Raw genomic sequence first — 17,206 nt, 5'->3', positions numbered from 1 at the left:
TGAGTTTAACAGCACAACAGTTAGGGAAGTTTGCAGTATAACACCTTTACTTCTTTAGTTGTTTATTAATTATTTGTGTATTTGTATCTTTTGTTGCTGTATTTTAATACATCTTTCTCAACAAGTTTCGGCGTTTACTAGCAAAGCAATGATTGTTTTTGTGCGTTTATGTTTTTGTGATATAAGATTTTTGGGTAAAGGCTTTTAGATAAATGTGGTACTAAAGGCACATGATTGTAATACTGTATTAGATTGACTATACAATTACATACAAGAGTAAATATTATTGAATCCTAAATCAGAACTCCAATTGAGGCCTTGGTTGTTGATATGGTATGATTTCAGGCCAAATCCTGCTCTAGTCTTTTACTTACTTTCACCCAATAGGCTATAGGTATTGAAAGTAAAATTAATAGAATGCTTACATACAAAAACGGAATTATATAGCAAATTCAGTCAGGGAGTCAAGCCATTGGATTTTTTGTAAATAAGATATAGAATCCTGAAACAATTGAGAAACTTACTTGTATAGTCCTCAAATACTTTTATGCATTTTTCTGTAATGTACTCTAAAAATACATGCCAGTCATGAGAGAAAGTATTTTATCAATGCTTATTTGGGATGGCTTTGTAATGCAGCTGTGGCTTTTTGAATTGCCAAAAAAGTCCCGTAACGGTAATGCTAATAAGATCACTTTACCATGTATAGCTTTGACTTTGTGTCTTAGGTAACTTACAGAAATGGTGTGAGCTTGCACACAAGCATAGCTTTTAATATCCCAAATTAATATATGTGTACTCTGGAATACGTTTGTGCCTTTAATCTTATAGGTTACTTGTATCACTGTGCTGTTTCAGAAATCAAAAATAGAAGCTAAGAAGTTATTAATGTAAAAACTTCTTCATATATCTTTGATATAAGTGGATTTCCACCAGGAGTATTATTGAATTAGGGAATATATGGAATAAATTTTTTAAGTGGGCATGAATGCTCATTTAATGTTCAGATGGGATTATTTAACAAGTGGCTGAAAAGAAAGCATTCTTAGTTTACACAACTTTTTGGGTGACTTGATTCCCAGTGCTTGCAACTGAGGTGGTTGCTTATCAACTTTTCTTCCTTTATATGCACTTCTGTGAGAGAGCCAAGATCATATTCATGGGAAGATTTTGTAAACTTTTTGATTGCAACTTGAAGCCATGTATGGAAAGAGTGAGAATCACAGCTTTTATCTGGCAACCAGTAGGTAGCTGTTTTCTAATACTTGTTCTCATGGCATTCTTTCTCAATGTTGAAGTAGTGGCAATGGTAATTCTGAACTGTTATTACTAGTATCAGATGTTTTTTTAAAGGGTTTATCCTGTGATGGTATTTTACCTGCTGTAGTATACCTGGAGTCCGCTTCTCTAAATTTTGGAGTTCTGTGAGAAGCTTGTCTTTGCTCATATATCAATTCTAAGACATTTGGTTCTTGTTTGCTACAGCTTGCTCTTATTTATAGTTAGCATCACAGTGATGTGCAGGATATCAAACAGAACTTGCATTTCTTTTGAGCTGGATGGGTTATATTCCTACCCTTAAGATTTTTGTTCTAAACAGAGAAATTGGACAAATGGTAGAAGGGAGAGGTGGCCTAAAATGTTGCTATAGGCCAGTAGTACATGGGTCTTTGATCATTAGCGCGCTGTACAGTGAATTTTCTTTCATCCTCAGTGTAGCCATTTGAGCTGCAGAACTAAACAGAACAGCAAACATTGTAGCAGCCTCTTCTTTTGCAGAGTGTAGAAGTGATGAGGGGGAATAGATAGAACAGTAAACATACTTTGATCTGATATATCAAGCTGACCAAAAAAAGTATCAGTAATTCAAATTCCTCACTGAAGGGTCTAAAAAGAATGTTAATAAATAGATCTGTGCATAGATGTAGTGGAAACTTTCTGATTTGGGGGTGAAATGTTAGGGTATTAGTTCGTGCATTTTGCAAAAGGGACTTTGGTTCCATACTGGTGTCTGAACAAAGTTATTTTTGTGCTGTTATGTTTTTTTGTGCTAGTACAGGCGGCTGCTTCGTATAATGTGCCAATGCGTAAGTCTCCATATAGGGATACTCAGTTCACAGACACAAAGATCTGTATCTAGCAAGAGCAGAAAGGACTGGTTATATTCCTTTGGTACACCTGGTAGGTATGGATAGAATTAATTAACTTAGCTTTTACTCAAAAGTGACATGCCAGTCCATGACAGCAAAAAGTGTTTGTACCTGATGACAGTCATTCACTTTCTGCCAGTTCAGAAGGCTTCCCTGAAGGAATTTTAATTGATCTGCACTTACCCAAAATAAGTCAGAAACACTGCTGTTTCCTAGAGATTAAAGCAAAAGAGAAGATATTGGAATACAGAGTATATGATTTTTATGGTTTGCTTTGAGATGAAACTTGGGACATGGAGATGCTGACCTGCATTTATACGAGTGTTGAACTGAGTGGGAGTACATGGATGAAGTTACAGGCTCAAACACATGAGACCAGCAAACAACTTGAGAAGCAGAACCTTGCTTTGTAGCCCTCTGCCCTGGCTGCTTTGGGACTGTGGACCAGGGAGAGGAAGGCTACTGCTGCTTCACAGTAAGATTTTGCTACCTCATTTGAGGGTTGTTTTTTTTTTTCTGTGGTGATGCTATTTTGGAAAAGTCAATCAAATTTTTTAAGCATGTAGTACAGTACAGAGAACCATGGGAATTCACTTTGCAGTTCAAAAGGATCTAGCCTGTACTTCAAATGCAAGTAAGACTAGACTCCCTGTGTACCTAATGCAGTAATTCTGGTTCTTGTGTGGTTAATGTATTGGTGTAAAATAGACATAAGAATTTGTTGAATTACACTAGCATAAATGAATATACAAGGAGATAGGACTAGTCATCTTATTTGAGATCAATGGTTCACCTAGGCCATTCTCTGTCTCGAGTGAAGGCTCTCTTCCAAGGGTACCTCTGCTCTCCCTTTTGACTCATGAAAACTCCTTGCATCATCAGCATCCTTGGGAAGAAGTCCACAGTTCTGTTACCCATTTTGTGGAGAAGAAACTCCTGCTTTTTCTTTGGAAGTTGAGTTTTACTAGGCAGTTCCTGAGTTCAAGGGATAGGGAACCGATGATGTCTGTGCAACCTCTTCTATCTTTTTTAGGCTTCTATCGTGCCCTCCCTTAAGTTGTCTTTTTTCCAGTCTGGCTAGTTGTGGCGTACTGAATTGTTCTTCATATGGAAACCATTCTAAGCCTTTGATTGTGTATGTTTTCTTCTCTGAACCTTTGCTAATTAGTTCCGTTGTGTTCTGTGCTGGACACCAAAGTGGAGCACGCTTTTCAAGATGGGGATTAATACAGTGGCAAATGATGTGTTATGCTTTGTTCTTTATTCCTTTCCTTGTGATTTTTAACATTCAGTTTATGGTTTTGACTCTGACAGAGTGGTGAGTTTAGGTTTTCATGGAGCCATCCGTCATAAACCCCTGGTCTGACTTTCTGAGCAGTAAGATGTAGTGCAATAGAGCGCTGTTTTGTTTAACAGAAGATTGAGATTAGAGTATTTATCAATAATGGGTAGCCAAGATGATTTCCAGTGAACCTGTGTTCAGCAAATTGTGATTGTGTGCTTGAACCCTGCCAAAAGTATTCAAATTTCTTGGTGGTGCAAAATAAGTGATGAATAATAGGAAGTAATCCTCTAGTTTGTACACTTATGCTTTTTAAAGTAATATGATCTTGTTGTTATGAATCTTGGGAGTGGAGTAGGTGACTACTTTACGTGTTTCATACAAAGAAAGATGTAAAACATGAGATTTCTTCCGAGGTATGCAGTACATGTGCGTAAGAATGCCCCTGGAGTGTGTTTTAAAGAGGCAGTTGGGATACCTTGCTATAAAACACAATACGGGTGCTTGCACTTACCATGTTCCTTTCCCTTCTTACCCTTAGATAATTTCAAGTGAAAGTTAAGGACCTTTTGTCCTTATCTGCCATAGAGGTGACAGACACTCCTGGAAGGAGGACCAGTTTGAGCAAAAAGGAAAAGACCATCCCTTCCGACAGCACGGCAAGGTGACTAAGTGACTCCGAAGAAATGTAAGTGATTTATAACTGAACTGTGTCTGTGGATGTTTCTACTGTGGATTTATATGCTCTGTGGGAGGAATACAGTACCATGTCACTGAAATCTATTGCTTATAGATGTAAAATATGGTTTAGGAAGAAATTTGTGGAGTATACAGAAAATACGTACTCCTATGTTTGTGTGATGGTAAGCTATACTACAATTTTTTTTTCCAATGGCCATTGTTAATGGACATGAAGTCCCCTATGTCACAAACCTGTTTTTGTACTATTTTCTGCTCATCCAGACCTGAGTTAATTTAGCTATGTAGAAACTAAGCAGCTGAATCTCAGTCAGTCATCCTAGATTCTGCTTGCCCTCAGGAGAGAAGCAGGCATCTCCAGAGGCCGATCTAGCTCATCCTAAAAGTAATGCCTAGGGAATTCAGTATTACTCCTTGAGTAGCTTGTCTCTCTGTTGGCCGCTTAGCTCTAGCCTAAGTGTTCAATGAACACTTTAACCTGGCACGTTGTGTAAGAAGCAGTGCCAGCTTCTTTTCTCCTCCCCATATTGTTGTTCTTGTCAGCATGTATAGCCGTTCATACATTTGGAGAGTGGATCTGGCTGAAAATAACCAATTACTTGTACGGTTTTGTTTTCAGCTGGGTTTATCCCAGCCTTCTCCCATATGGCTGTCCAAGGGCCGTGACTGGTACAAAGGGTGATGGGACTGGGAATTAGCAGCCAAAAAGTGTGGGGGAGTGCATGATAGCTTCTTTTGGCAGCTGTGCTAGTTTTTGCAGTTTAAATTGCTTGGTGAGCAATAGTCTCAGACCTTGTAGATATTTTTAGTGTTCTGCCATTTGTAAAAGTGGAAAAACTTGAGTGAGGCACCCTTACTTATTATCTAATGGGGTACTACTGTTTTGTTGTGCATTTCACACTGTGGTACTGCAGGGTTTATTTCCTTTGTGAATTAAAATTCAGATCCTCAAAACCAGGAAATGGTCACAAATGGCTAGCGAGTGAACAGGTATTTTATAGTAATTCATAGCATAGGCATGATACTGTATAATTCATATATACATACATAATTTCTGAATCTCAAAAATGCTAGCCTGATTTTGTATAGCACCAAGCATGATGTGTGGGTTGGGTGATATCGTATGATTAGCGGTTGGACTAATTTAGGCATAAGATCCTTGCCTCTCCTGAACAGTAAAATACTGAATAACATTTCATTCTCACATTAAATACCTGATGGGAGGGTGTAAAGAAGACAGAGCCACACTTTTCTCATTGGCGCCCAGTGACAGGATGAGAGGCAATGGGTACAAATTGAATACAGAAAATTCCATTTAAACATAATATAAAAAACTTCCTTACTACGAGGATGGTCAAACACTGGAGCAGATTGACCAAAGAGGCTGTAGAGTCTCCATCCATGGGGATACTCAAAACCCAGTGGGACATGGTGCAAGCAGCCTGCTGCATCTGACCTTGCTTGAGCCGGGGTTTAGACTACATGATCTCCTGAGGTCCCTTCCAACCTCATCTATTCTATGATTCTGGGAATATTTATAGGTAAGCGAAATCAGGCAAGTTTCTGCTATTTTATTTTGTGATATTTTAAATTTTCTTTTTTTTTGTATTTTTCCTACTTTGTATTTAGTTATTCAGTTTAGGCTTTTACTTAAGTTTTGGCTAAAGATGAGAGATGGCAGAAGTTGTGAGCTTTCTAAAATGTGTTAAATTATATTTAAAGACTTGTGAATATAACTATGAAAATGACATTGAAGTCTGAAAATGTTTTTTAGCTATGAATTAGCACCATAATTCACGTGATGTGGACCATCACATGATGGGGATTTTAGATGTTTAAAATGAGTATCTTTTTCACTTTATCCATGGAAAGGAAGATATATTTTTTAGTATCATTTTGTGTTTGGAGAAAAAAAAAAAGACAGAACTAGGGCCAAAGCCTTGGAGGAGAGATCTATTAATCCACAAGAGAAATAGCTGTCTTCCTGAAGTCTTGTCAGAAGTCAATGAGACCTATAAAGTGGCCACACAATTCCATTATAAGGTCTGTTTTCAGGTACTTGCAAACAGCCATTCTGGGACAGTCCATAATTCAAGTGGATACCAATGTCATCATGTAAAAACTGGGCAAATGTACAGCGAGACTTCAGAATATAGTCTTCCGTCTTCTATGAATGTGTGATTCAGGGACTTCCTTGAGTTTTGAAATACAAAAAAGGAACTCTCTCTTCAAATGTCAGTTTTCTTGATTTTCAGCTTTGCTTAGTTTGGCAGACATTTTCTGTCCACAGTTTTGCTATAGGCTGAATGTCTTTGCAAAAGCTTCTGTGAGATGGGTGTATCATTTCTGAAAATGGAAAAAAAAAAAGTTCTAAAAAAAGGTCCAGGAACTCTCTGCTTTGCTTTTGAGCAAGGACTTGAAATTTGAAAGTGAAGCTTTAATGGGTTATAAGATGTGCCTTTTGCCATGCCTCTGAACGTCTATCCTTATTGCACTGAATTATAAGCTTTTGAAAATTGCTGCTTACTCATAATCAGAAAAGGCATATTACTTTGTCAGCATATTCTGAAAATATTCTCTGTATATTCTTAAGCTCCTAGAAATGATTGAGTCTGCCCTGGCTTGGAGATCAAACACTGTATGACATTTCAAATGTACGGATCCCTTGTTATTTTCACAATAGGGTCTTTTTTGAATTTTTCTGGGACAGTGTATTTTGATTTTTATGCTTGTTGAGAATTCTGTTTTTCTGCATCTTACACTTACTTTTCCCATGTACTCTTTGAGAAGGATGTCAAGAGTGGGATTAATTTCCCCTGACATTAGTCATCTAAAAACATTGGTGGTGTAAATCTGAGCTGGTCACTATAGACTTCTTCAGTCAGTGTAGAAAGTTGGATGCTTCCAGGGGAGGATTTCAGTAGCCTGTTTTTACGTTTCTCTTCAGATGAGATGATTCATCCTTTGGAGATGCCTGTTTCTTGTCACTGACAATAAAAGAAGCCTAAGATGACCAGCACAAATTTAGACATCTAACTTTTCTATTAAATGTTAAAGCAGATAAATTCCATCTCATGTGACGTCATGTGAGACTTAAGAGGCAGGAATGTTACCACTGACACTGACAAAAATGTCCTGCTTTCACACGAGTAAACAAAATTATTTTTAAAATTATTTTTTTGTGGTTATGGTGATACATATGAGCTTATTAAAAGGACATTTTCCATATTGCTTAGACATTGTATGTAACCATTAAAATGGCATCTGAAGAGCATTTTTTTAATATTAACTATGAAATATCAATAGATTTTGAGTTTTTCTTTTATTTTGTCTCTAGGTTGAGAAATGCAAATGTTTTAACTCTGTTAATTAATTTCTAGTAAGATGGTAAAAGGGATGTATCATGAGATTCGAGGATTGTTGTTTTAGTATAGCTTGCAATAAAAGACTGAAAAAATCTGCTGCTAATATAACAGATGAAAATGTGCTTTTAGCTAATTTTAAAAAGCAAGTAATTAGGTGACTTTCCAATTTGAAAAAGATTGTTTTACTATCAACTCGTATTGATAATGTGTTCTATTAAATGAGATTGTGATGAAATGCTATTTTCCATTTGTATTGAAGTATTGTAGATTTTTTAGTAATTTAAACTGCTGTCTGTATTTGAGTAGTGGCAGCTACATTGCCTAACATAGCATGATAACATACCACTTTCCTCAGTTCCAATGTTCATGGATAAGGGCTGTATGTGGGGAGCACTTTCTTGCCATGGAGTAGTTGAATGGGTCTAAAAGGCATTAGAAGGAATGTACATTGTTTCTATTTGCTTTTTAGTTAAAATATAGGCATATGACAAAGAAATTGTAGTGTAACTTATTACTAGGTGCCTTTTTGTGGCTAATTGATGTGTATTTGAATTATTACCTTGGATAGCTGCACTTACCGAGACCTACTTCATATGTTTTTAACATCACTGCGCTGAAACTATGGACAACAGTAGAATACGCTTCAAAGATGGTGTCAGTATTATGCTTGGTCTGTTGTAGGAGAAATGCACATGATTGCTTCTAGTAAGCAGTATTTGTGTACTTCACTCACGGCTGATGTTAACCTCATTGGGCTGTATCAAATTTGTCTTTCAGTTTTAATTTTGTTTTGAATATCACTTTTTTTATCTGGGATTTATCTTTCATTTTGTTTCCAAATTTTCATTGTTATTTAGTTAATTCGTAGTAGTGGAGCGCATGTATAATAGCGTGAAACTACAGAGAATACCTGACTTGTGGAATCTACACTGAACCTGAGGAAGAGATTTATTTTTTTAAAGTACTTGCCAATTGGCCTAAAGAAAGTGCTTTTAGACAAGGGAAGCATTCTCATGTTAATAATTTTTAGGTGTGTTCTCTCTCTATCTAATATTTGCACCAGTGTTTGCATCTCAGTATCAGTAAGCCATGTGCTGTAAACATGAACAAAATATTTCCCTCAGAAACACTGTTACATCAGTACTTGCTGGCCAAGATTCTCACTAGTAAATACACAAACTTCACTGAAGCTGACAAGCTGGCTCTTTATGTAGTTGATACAAGTTTTTATAGGCTTGATTTTTTTTTCACAATTGTTTGGCTTTGAGTTGGATTTATAATATTCCTATCCTTCTGCTACATTAAGAATATTTAGTTTTGAATGGCATTTTATGCATTATCACAAAAATCCACCAAAAAGACCCTAGTTCTGAGAAAATGAAAAGGGCAGTTCAGCCAAGGTGCCACTAAACAGAGGATGTTTGAGTAGTGAAGAACTGTGTGTATTTGTATTGAACTATAAATTTTATTTTATGATTGACATTGTCCTGACCCTGTTAGAGAGTTCAAACTGAGTAGATCCAACATGCTGAGGATATCTGGGTCCAGTGAATGAATCAGAGTATAGAAACCTGAGGAGTATCCATTAAAGAAACTCATTAATGATTGCTTCAAAATTAACAGAGCAAATATTGTCCACAGCACAGGCATCTAAATCAGCAGGGCTTTTTAATAATAGAAAATTCCACCTGGGGTCAATCCCATTCCATGTAGGTAGTGCATCAAGTTCCCATCACACTGTTGGTCTGACTCAAAATTCAAAGGCAATCTGAAGTTTTGAATAGGGAAAAAAGGAAAGGTGTTTTGATTGTTGCGGGTGTTTTTAGAAAGTATAAATACATACTGATAGTTTTTTCTAAAACTACCCAGGTGCTATGTGTTTTGCACATAGCAAGTTGCAAAGCAGACAAGAGAGGAAGGAGGACTTTTTACCAGCATGTCTTCATTTCTTCAGCCTATATAAGCTCTCATCTCCAGTGGACTTTGGATAGTTAGATTGCTGTATTACTTGGTTGAGAGCATCGATTGATTAGACCTTATGCCCATTCTGACTGTCAATTTTCTTAATTTTCTACTTTTTGAGAGATGAAGTTATATTAGTTTGATTTGAAGTATCTTTCCTGTGGTATAAGAGAATGAAAGAGGGGTGGTAGACTAAATAAGGATGACAGCTAAGCAGATACCTTTTGCTGAAATGATGATTTTATAGTCTCTGGTGTCCTTGTGCATGCAGTTGTGGTTCCCTGGCATTGAGCTGTTCAGGAATTGGAAATGGTATGAAACATGCATTTGTAATGGAACACAATATTCTTCACATAATATCAGTAAATGTTTTTATAGGATTACTGTCTGTTGGTAAACAGCTGCAGTGTTATGCTTCAGAGGTAGAAGCATTTGAATGGTAATGAAGGGATTCTTGTATATGGTTAACAAAGCATGGTGGGTTCCTTTGGGGCGTAAGTCATGACATATATAATAATAGTAATAATACACTGCATTTCATCTGAGGATTTCAAAGAACATTATAGAAAACATTAATGAATTAAGTATCACTTTAACTCCCTGTGGAGTACTGCTGAGACCACTTAAATCTTTAGGTGGGCTGAATGCAGAAATACCATACCATTTTTGCTGTATGTCAGTTACTGTGCCTTTGCTGCAGACGAGTAAGTCAGGAAGCTTCAGTCACATGTATCCTGATCAATATTTTTGACATGGAGATGTTAAGACATAGAGAAATGGATCAACTTCGTACAGGCAAACAGTAACTCCAGCATAAGCATCCCAACCCCCAAATCATCCAAACTTAGCTGCTTGCAGTGATAATTGACTCAGGCTGCTGGGTCTCTTTGGATTCTGCCATTGAGTTATGTGCATCCCCTGAGCCATATGGGGATTGTGCCCAGACCTCGACTGTGCTCCGTGATGAAGATGATGTTTTTGACTGCTTTGCATGAAAAGAGTTAACTTCAGATACCTGGAATGAATACTGTTGTCACTTGCTATTGTACAGTTTGAAGCACTGTATAGTATTACAGAGGATAACACTGTGCAAACACAGTGCCGTTGGAACCTGGCCATTTAGAGTAACAATTTCATGAGTTCTGATATGCTGATATATGTGTATGTCAGAAAACCAGAATTTTTATATGTGTTAAAACCATCGGTCCAAGATACACTAAACACAAACAGCTTTTCAAGGGCAAGACAGTAGTTGCACAAACACTGTAGCTGTAAAGTAGAAGAGCAGAAACCATCTGTTGTGTAGTGTATTTTGATGAAAACATCCATGGTGGAAACCAAAGCTAATTAAACAGTTATTCCACAATGCAATTTAGGGTTTTTTTAAATAATCTTATTTAGAAAATTGGTTTGGAGAGACAACTGTAAAAGACACTTTGGTTTTTGCCCCATCAGCACTGCTGCCTGTTTAAGGCCGCCTTTTCTACATCATTTCTAAGGACCGTTCACTTGACTCTTGTCCCTTTTGTCGAAGGAGATATCAATAGTACCTTAAAAGTATTCTTTAATGTTTTTGCTATTCTAGACCTCACATTTTGTGGTAGTGAAATATAAAATTGCTTCTTTCTTTTATCTGTAGCAACAAATGAAAACGTGTAGGTTCTCAACTGACACAATTTTGGCTAAAATCATATTTTTAAATAGAAACCAAGTACTGGTTATGCTAATAGAACCTCATTTGTAATTTAAACTGCAGCTGTTAACATTCAATAATGGAGCCATACATCAAGGAGTTTTGTGCAAAAACAGAAAAATACTAATTCTTCATCCTCAGATCTGCAAATCCAGACTGATGGGATTTCAGCCCTTCATCTTTTAGTGACAGGCAGCAGCATCAGTGGAATAAAACTAAAATGTGATCCCCTTTCTCTCCACCTCCTTCCCCTAATTTTACTCTGACAGAGAAAGAATCACGGTTTTAGCTGGTATCTTTGCTCAGGGGAAAAAAATGGTCTGTCATCAGGTCTTTTAGGGAGAAAGAGCTCTTCAGTGGAGCAGTTAAATGGTATTTTGATTCTCAGGGTGCGTCTTATACCTGTATTTTTGCAAGATATGATAAATGATTTCTGAGACAGTTATTGAGAGCAGAATCAAGGTCATCAGCCTTCCCCCAAGAGGTCATTACCTCTCAGTTCTTGTTTCTGATGAAAACGTTGAACATGGGGGAGATGGGCTCCAGATGAACTATCTGAAACCGTGCGGTCTCAGGTGAGCAATCCCCAGCCATATGTTAGTAAAAGATGTACTTCTATTTTTTCAACTGCAAAAATCAGTGACTCTGATCAAATTTTTCTAGATGAATTTTAATTGATTTTGCAATAATTTAGTACATGCATGTTGAAGTTTATAATTCTAAATCCCCTAACATGCATACATTACTGTAAAGTCCTCTAAAATTCGTGATGAAATAGAAGCCTTTGGGTATTCTGAAGTTGAGACCTCCTGTGTCTTTGGAGAAATTTGGTTCAAAGCCCTGCAGCTAAATTCCAAAGCCCTTCATTGTCTGCAGAGGAGCTGCTCCTATACTGGAGTTGGTTTATGAAGTTGAGTCCAGCATATGGCCGGAAATACTCAATTGTGTGAAGAGATAAGATATAAATATGCCACAGCAAAAGAAATCTTTACAAACTGCTGTATGAAGCAAAAATAATGTGGTTTTGTACCTAGAACAGAAAATGGTTATCATCTTAGTATTTACAGGCTTTGGTAGCATCTCCATTAGTATTTTAGTTCAAATCAGGACTGCACTTCAGAAGTACAAAAATAAACTAGCTTCCCTTTGAACCTTCCTGATGATGAAGCTAAACAAGGGCAAGTACTCCAAAAATGGACTGAAAGTATGCAGTAGTACAAAAAGTGTCTTGAAGCACACGTTGCATGGGTGTAAAGTGCTTGGCTCCAGCTGTTCTGCTGTACAAGGCTGTTCTTGTTGGGCTCCACTATCTCCTAATGTAGATGTTTTCTTTGTAAATAAGACCACAGGGATCCTTGTCATAAAGTCTGTGTAAAAAAAAAAAAAAAAAACCACCACCAAACCACCCCCCCCCCCCCCCCAAAAAAAAAACCCCACCCCAAAACCCCCAACCAAACCCCCCCAAAACCAAACCAAAAAAACTAACCCACACTTTCTTAACTGAGTAATGTAGTATTTCTACTTTTTGCTCAGAGTCTGTAACTGTAGAGTTCTCTTCTGGAATTAAATTTTTTTCAAATATTCACATGTACTTATATGACCAGTGGGCTATTTTTATTGTGTATGTTTAAAACTGTACTGAAGCAGGTTTTGTTTTAATCTAGTCTATTTCAATTAAAACTGTCACTTAAAGGGTGATGTTTTGAATTTTTGATCCCACCTTCTCTATTCACATTTCTAAGGGAAACTTAAAACAGATATCTTGAAGAACTAGATAACCTGTGGAGGCCTGTCCTCTCAACTCCCTTTTCTATGGTTATATGATAAATGAAGCAATAGTGAAGTTATTGCTTGTTTATCAATAATTAGGAAAAGAGTGGAAGCTAATATTGGAAGCCAAAAGTTGAGTATCTTTTCATTGTAAACTTTTATCATCTTCTGTATTGTAATAAATTGTGTATGTGTATGGTTATATATACATACACATAAGTATATGTATATTATGCTGAATTTAGTATGGCACATAGTAAAAAGTTTTGCTGATAGCAGCAGTATTGATGAGGTAGTTCATTGGACAGGGAGTTGGCTGTAATATGTACTACTCTCCTCATTTCTTGTAAGACGAAGCGTTTAGTCAGCTTTTCTAAATAGTCTCACTGCTTTGTGCCCAGTTGTGCGCATTTCTAGGGTTTTTCTATCCTAGTCAGTGTTTGTAAATGAAATTGCTGTATGCTGGTATCTGTAGTTCTTCATTGGACACTTAACCATGACTTATGAGCTCTTAGTTACCAAGTTTTTGCTTTTGGCCCATCAGCCAAAACTCTGTTTCCATGACACTATGTAGGCACTGTGTTAATGACTTACCCTGCTCTTCAAACTGTGTCAGTAGATAGTGCCTTTGGTAGCATACTGTGAAACAGTGAGATGATACTTCTGAAGGGCCAAAGGTAAAAATCCAAATGCTATGTTTAGGAATTACTCAAAAGCCAGCATTTGTGTCCACTGTAGCTTGCTGTTAAATAGTTTAAAATTCTACACATTTTTGCATTATTTTTAAAATCGTCATACTGAGTCAAATAGCTGAAAATTTTGTACCTTTTTTGTGCTCATAGGTGAAATTGAGTATCATGGGATGTGAGGAAATAGGCAATTTTAAAATATATATAAAAGAGACCAAGGAAAAGGAGAAAAAGAAGAGTTGATAGCAATTTAGGGGAAACAACTGGAGACTAGTTGAACGACAGGAAGGCGTTAGTTATGAGATACCCATTAACTGTCAGTAGTATTAGACCAGCCACTATAGGGAGAGGTAATCAAATATTTGAACACCAACTGATTTCATTGGTAAGACAGTAAAGGTATGAAAAAAATGGAAAAATTCATAAAATGGACTTTAGTGTTTTGCACAATGTCGTAATTGCTCACCATAAGCACAGACTCTTCAAAACTCTTAAGCCATTGCCGTATAGCTATAGGAGCACTCCCAGACATTCAGATTTTCAATATGTTAAAACATCAACATAACGGTAATTTTTTTAATGTTGAACTGTATATTTCAAGTATTTTATTCCTTGGTGGATACAGCACTTTTATTGACATGGCTTATGATTCATGTAAAAATAATTTTTAAAAAATTGCAGATGCATATATTCAGTGACTTTGCTTGTCATGCAGTAGTCTGGCAAATGTGAGTTAAGTGTGTTCTGAAGATGGACAGCTTTACCTTTATTTGCTTCCTAAGGACGAGCACCATGACTCTGACCTACCATTTACTACCTGTCATGTGAATTTCAAAATTAAAAAAAGCAACTATTTGTAACTTTTCTCAACTGCTTGAGAGCATCTGTGGCACTAATGTTTCACTAAATGCTCCACTCTTGCAGTCAGAAATGTGATACCCTTTAGAGTGGAACAGGGACAATTCCTTTCCTAGGGTATAGGAAACACTGAAAGCCTGAACCAGGAAAGTCTGGAAGGAGGAGGACCTTTGCCTCTCAAGCATGTGTTTGTAAGATTGCTTTACTTTGAAAGGTTTTTCTGCTCACTCCAGACCTATATGAAAGGCTTATGGAGGAAGGAAACAGAGTGACTTAAGTTCACCACACAGTTGTTAAAAAGATACATCAGGTTAGAAAATGAATGGGGAGGGATGCCATCCTGAAGAATTAAAGTCCTGAAGTAGTGTGTGGTTGTGTATGTGTTAGCTGAGTACTAATTAAATGTGGCTTGTATACTGCCTCTATTCTTAAGGCTTACTGCTGGGTTCACACCCAGAGATCAAGTTTGCTGCTGTTGTTGCAGATGTCAATTTTGTAATTTCTTGATTGCTACCGTATTGGTAGCAGTACTGGTGAAATATTATGAACTTGGCTTGATTCATTGTCAGACATTGTGTAAAGGTATGAATGAGGTGCTGTGAAGGCTTTGGTGACTGTTCTGTGTTTTTGTTACTTCTCTTTCTATGAAGCTGAATGCTGGCCAGGTTGAGGACCAAGGGAATCCTTTCCATTACTTGCATTGACTTTCCTAGTGCGGCAGGGTGCTCTATGTCTTTTCCATGCGTATCCATCCATCAGATGAAAGTATTGTGTCAAGGGAAGCATGTGAATAGTACTTCAATAGCTACCTTATTTGTGGACAAAATGAGGCAAAATTGTGCCTGAAGAAACAAAAATATTTCTAAAAATTAGACTCTGAATGTTGGTTTAAAGGTTGTGTCCTTTGGAAGGATTTGAAGCAGTTTAGGTGCTTATGTTGCTCTAGGGACTTTGAGTACTGTGAGGTTTTAAGGAAGGCTAAGTATTCCAGGAAGTTTAAGAGCTTATGGCATCGTAAATATTTAAGATGATTTAAAAGGTTATGTCCTCTTTAGTATTTGAGTTGGATTAAGTGCTTATATTGCCTTAAGGACTTTTTCCTTTTTTTTTGCCCTAAAAGGAACCTAGGAAATCAAATGCAAAAACCCCTATAGATGCAATGTTTGGGCTGCATTTGAGAAATGCAAAATTCTAGGTTTCAAAAGCAGCATTAACTTGACCACACTAGATACTCAGTAGCAACAGAGAGAATAATGGAGGGTGTCTAGAAAACAGCTGGATATGAAATCGAGAAGCAGTAGTTTTTAATACCTTGACTGTCAATGTGTTGGGAAATGTTTTTTGTTTTTTCTTTTTTTTCTTCTTCAGCTTGTTCTGTATGACCTGGTGAAGAAGATCAAGCAGATGATCAGGATAGAATCAGTATAGTGGAAATGCAAGGAAACAATTTCATCTTAGAAGGTAAAGAGTGTCTTTAATTCAATATGCAAGGAAATAGGAAGCCATTTAGTTTCATTTTGTAGTTTCACTGATATTATACCTCAATGATAAGGAAAAACTAATATTGTATATCTAGGTCTCAGTAGCTTATTTTTTAAAAAAATTAATCAATTTCTGTATTTATTCTTATCTTCTGAGATGCCTTGCTTAAATTCTTCTCTAAAATGTATTTACATAACATGTTTTTTTGAAGTTTCTATTCTTCTGTAATTGTAGGTATATTCCTAAAAAGTATATTCTTCTATTTGTTATTTTATTAACACAACACATGCACTTCTCAGTGCATAAAAAGCAAATTGCCACCATTCATTCAATATATGCTGTGCTGCCTCACATAAATAGGCATCAGTCCAAACTCCCATTTTTCTCATGGGCCTCTAATACAGCATTGATGTGGCTTGGTTAATGTAGCACAATTACGGTAGTGGTACCTGCTCTTGCAGGCTGCTCTGGTGCAGCATTCATGACAACTATTTGGGCCGTGTCTGGTGGTCCCATGGGGAAGAGATTATACTATTGCTGAGATGGTCCTATGGCATGGGTACTGTGTTCTGGCAGGGAGCAGCCCTGCTTTTCCATGGTGACATACCTGTCGAAATGCTCTCTGTGCAACATGAGGTGCATGAGTTGACATGCCACTTGGTAGCAGCTCCTTGCTGATCATGCTGCCTAGACAAAAAATCAGTTTGCTAGTTGAATTAGAAGAGTAGCATCTATGGGAACAGGAGTTGAAGGTGAGAGTAACCTGAAGCCTTCGTGGCTGGGCAGGCAATGTACAGCCTGTATTCAGGTAGGTAAGTGGGATGAGTGAGGTGTCTTCCGCATGGCCACATGCCCCCGGAAGGTTCACTGATAATATCCCAGCAAGCTGAAATACGCTGTCAGTTATGCCATTAGTATTCTAATAAGTAGTAGTGCTGGCTCACCCTGTCCAAGCAGTTATAACAAAGAATCACCAACGGTTAGTAGTACAACGTGTTCAAAGGGTGGGATGGTCAAAACTGAGTATCTGACATCATCCAGGCTATGTCTGTAGCCCTCTGTTATGTATCATTTAATGCAGAGTTGAGAAAAATCTGGTGGCGAAAGACAGTTAAGAAGAAAATGGGATATACTTCAAAACATAGGTCTAAGTGCAGTGCACTGATTGAGCTATTGTTGCTAATTGTTGATGCCATGCAATCAAATGATTATGTATTTTAAATTGAGTTTGGTGTAATCGTGAGTTCACCTGCTTC

At 37.1% G+C, this 17,206-nt stretch overlaps 1 protein-coding gene across 3 annotated transcripts in view; it reads left to right on the top strand.

Annotated features, from left to right (window-relative positions):
* FOXP2 (forkhead box P2) overlaps positions 1-17,206 on the top strand; it is a 436,438-nt gene that overhangs the window by 63,061 nt on the left and 356,171 nt on the right. For 2 of the 3 annotated variants that reach the window (XM_049814074.1, XM_049814073.1), the window contains exons 2-3: positions 3,974-4,120; positions 15,837-15,929. The gene's annotated coding sequence lies outside the window, so the exon portion shown is untranslated. The remainder of the gene's footprint in view (positions 1-3,973; positions 4,121-15,836; positions 15,930-17,206) is intronic. The other variant, XM_049814075.1, reaches the window with a different exon arrangement.

This window comes from Accipiter gentilis, chromosome 11 (genome assembly GCF_929443795.1).
Source record: "Accipiter gentilis chromosome 11, bAccGen1.1, whole genome shotgun sequence".
Taxonomy (NCBI): domain Eukaryota; kingdom Metazoa; phylum Chordata; class Aves; order Accipitriformes; family Accipitridae; genus Astur; species Astur gentilis.
This window is presented reverse-complemented; position numbering and strand designations above follow the sequence as displayed.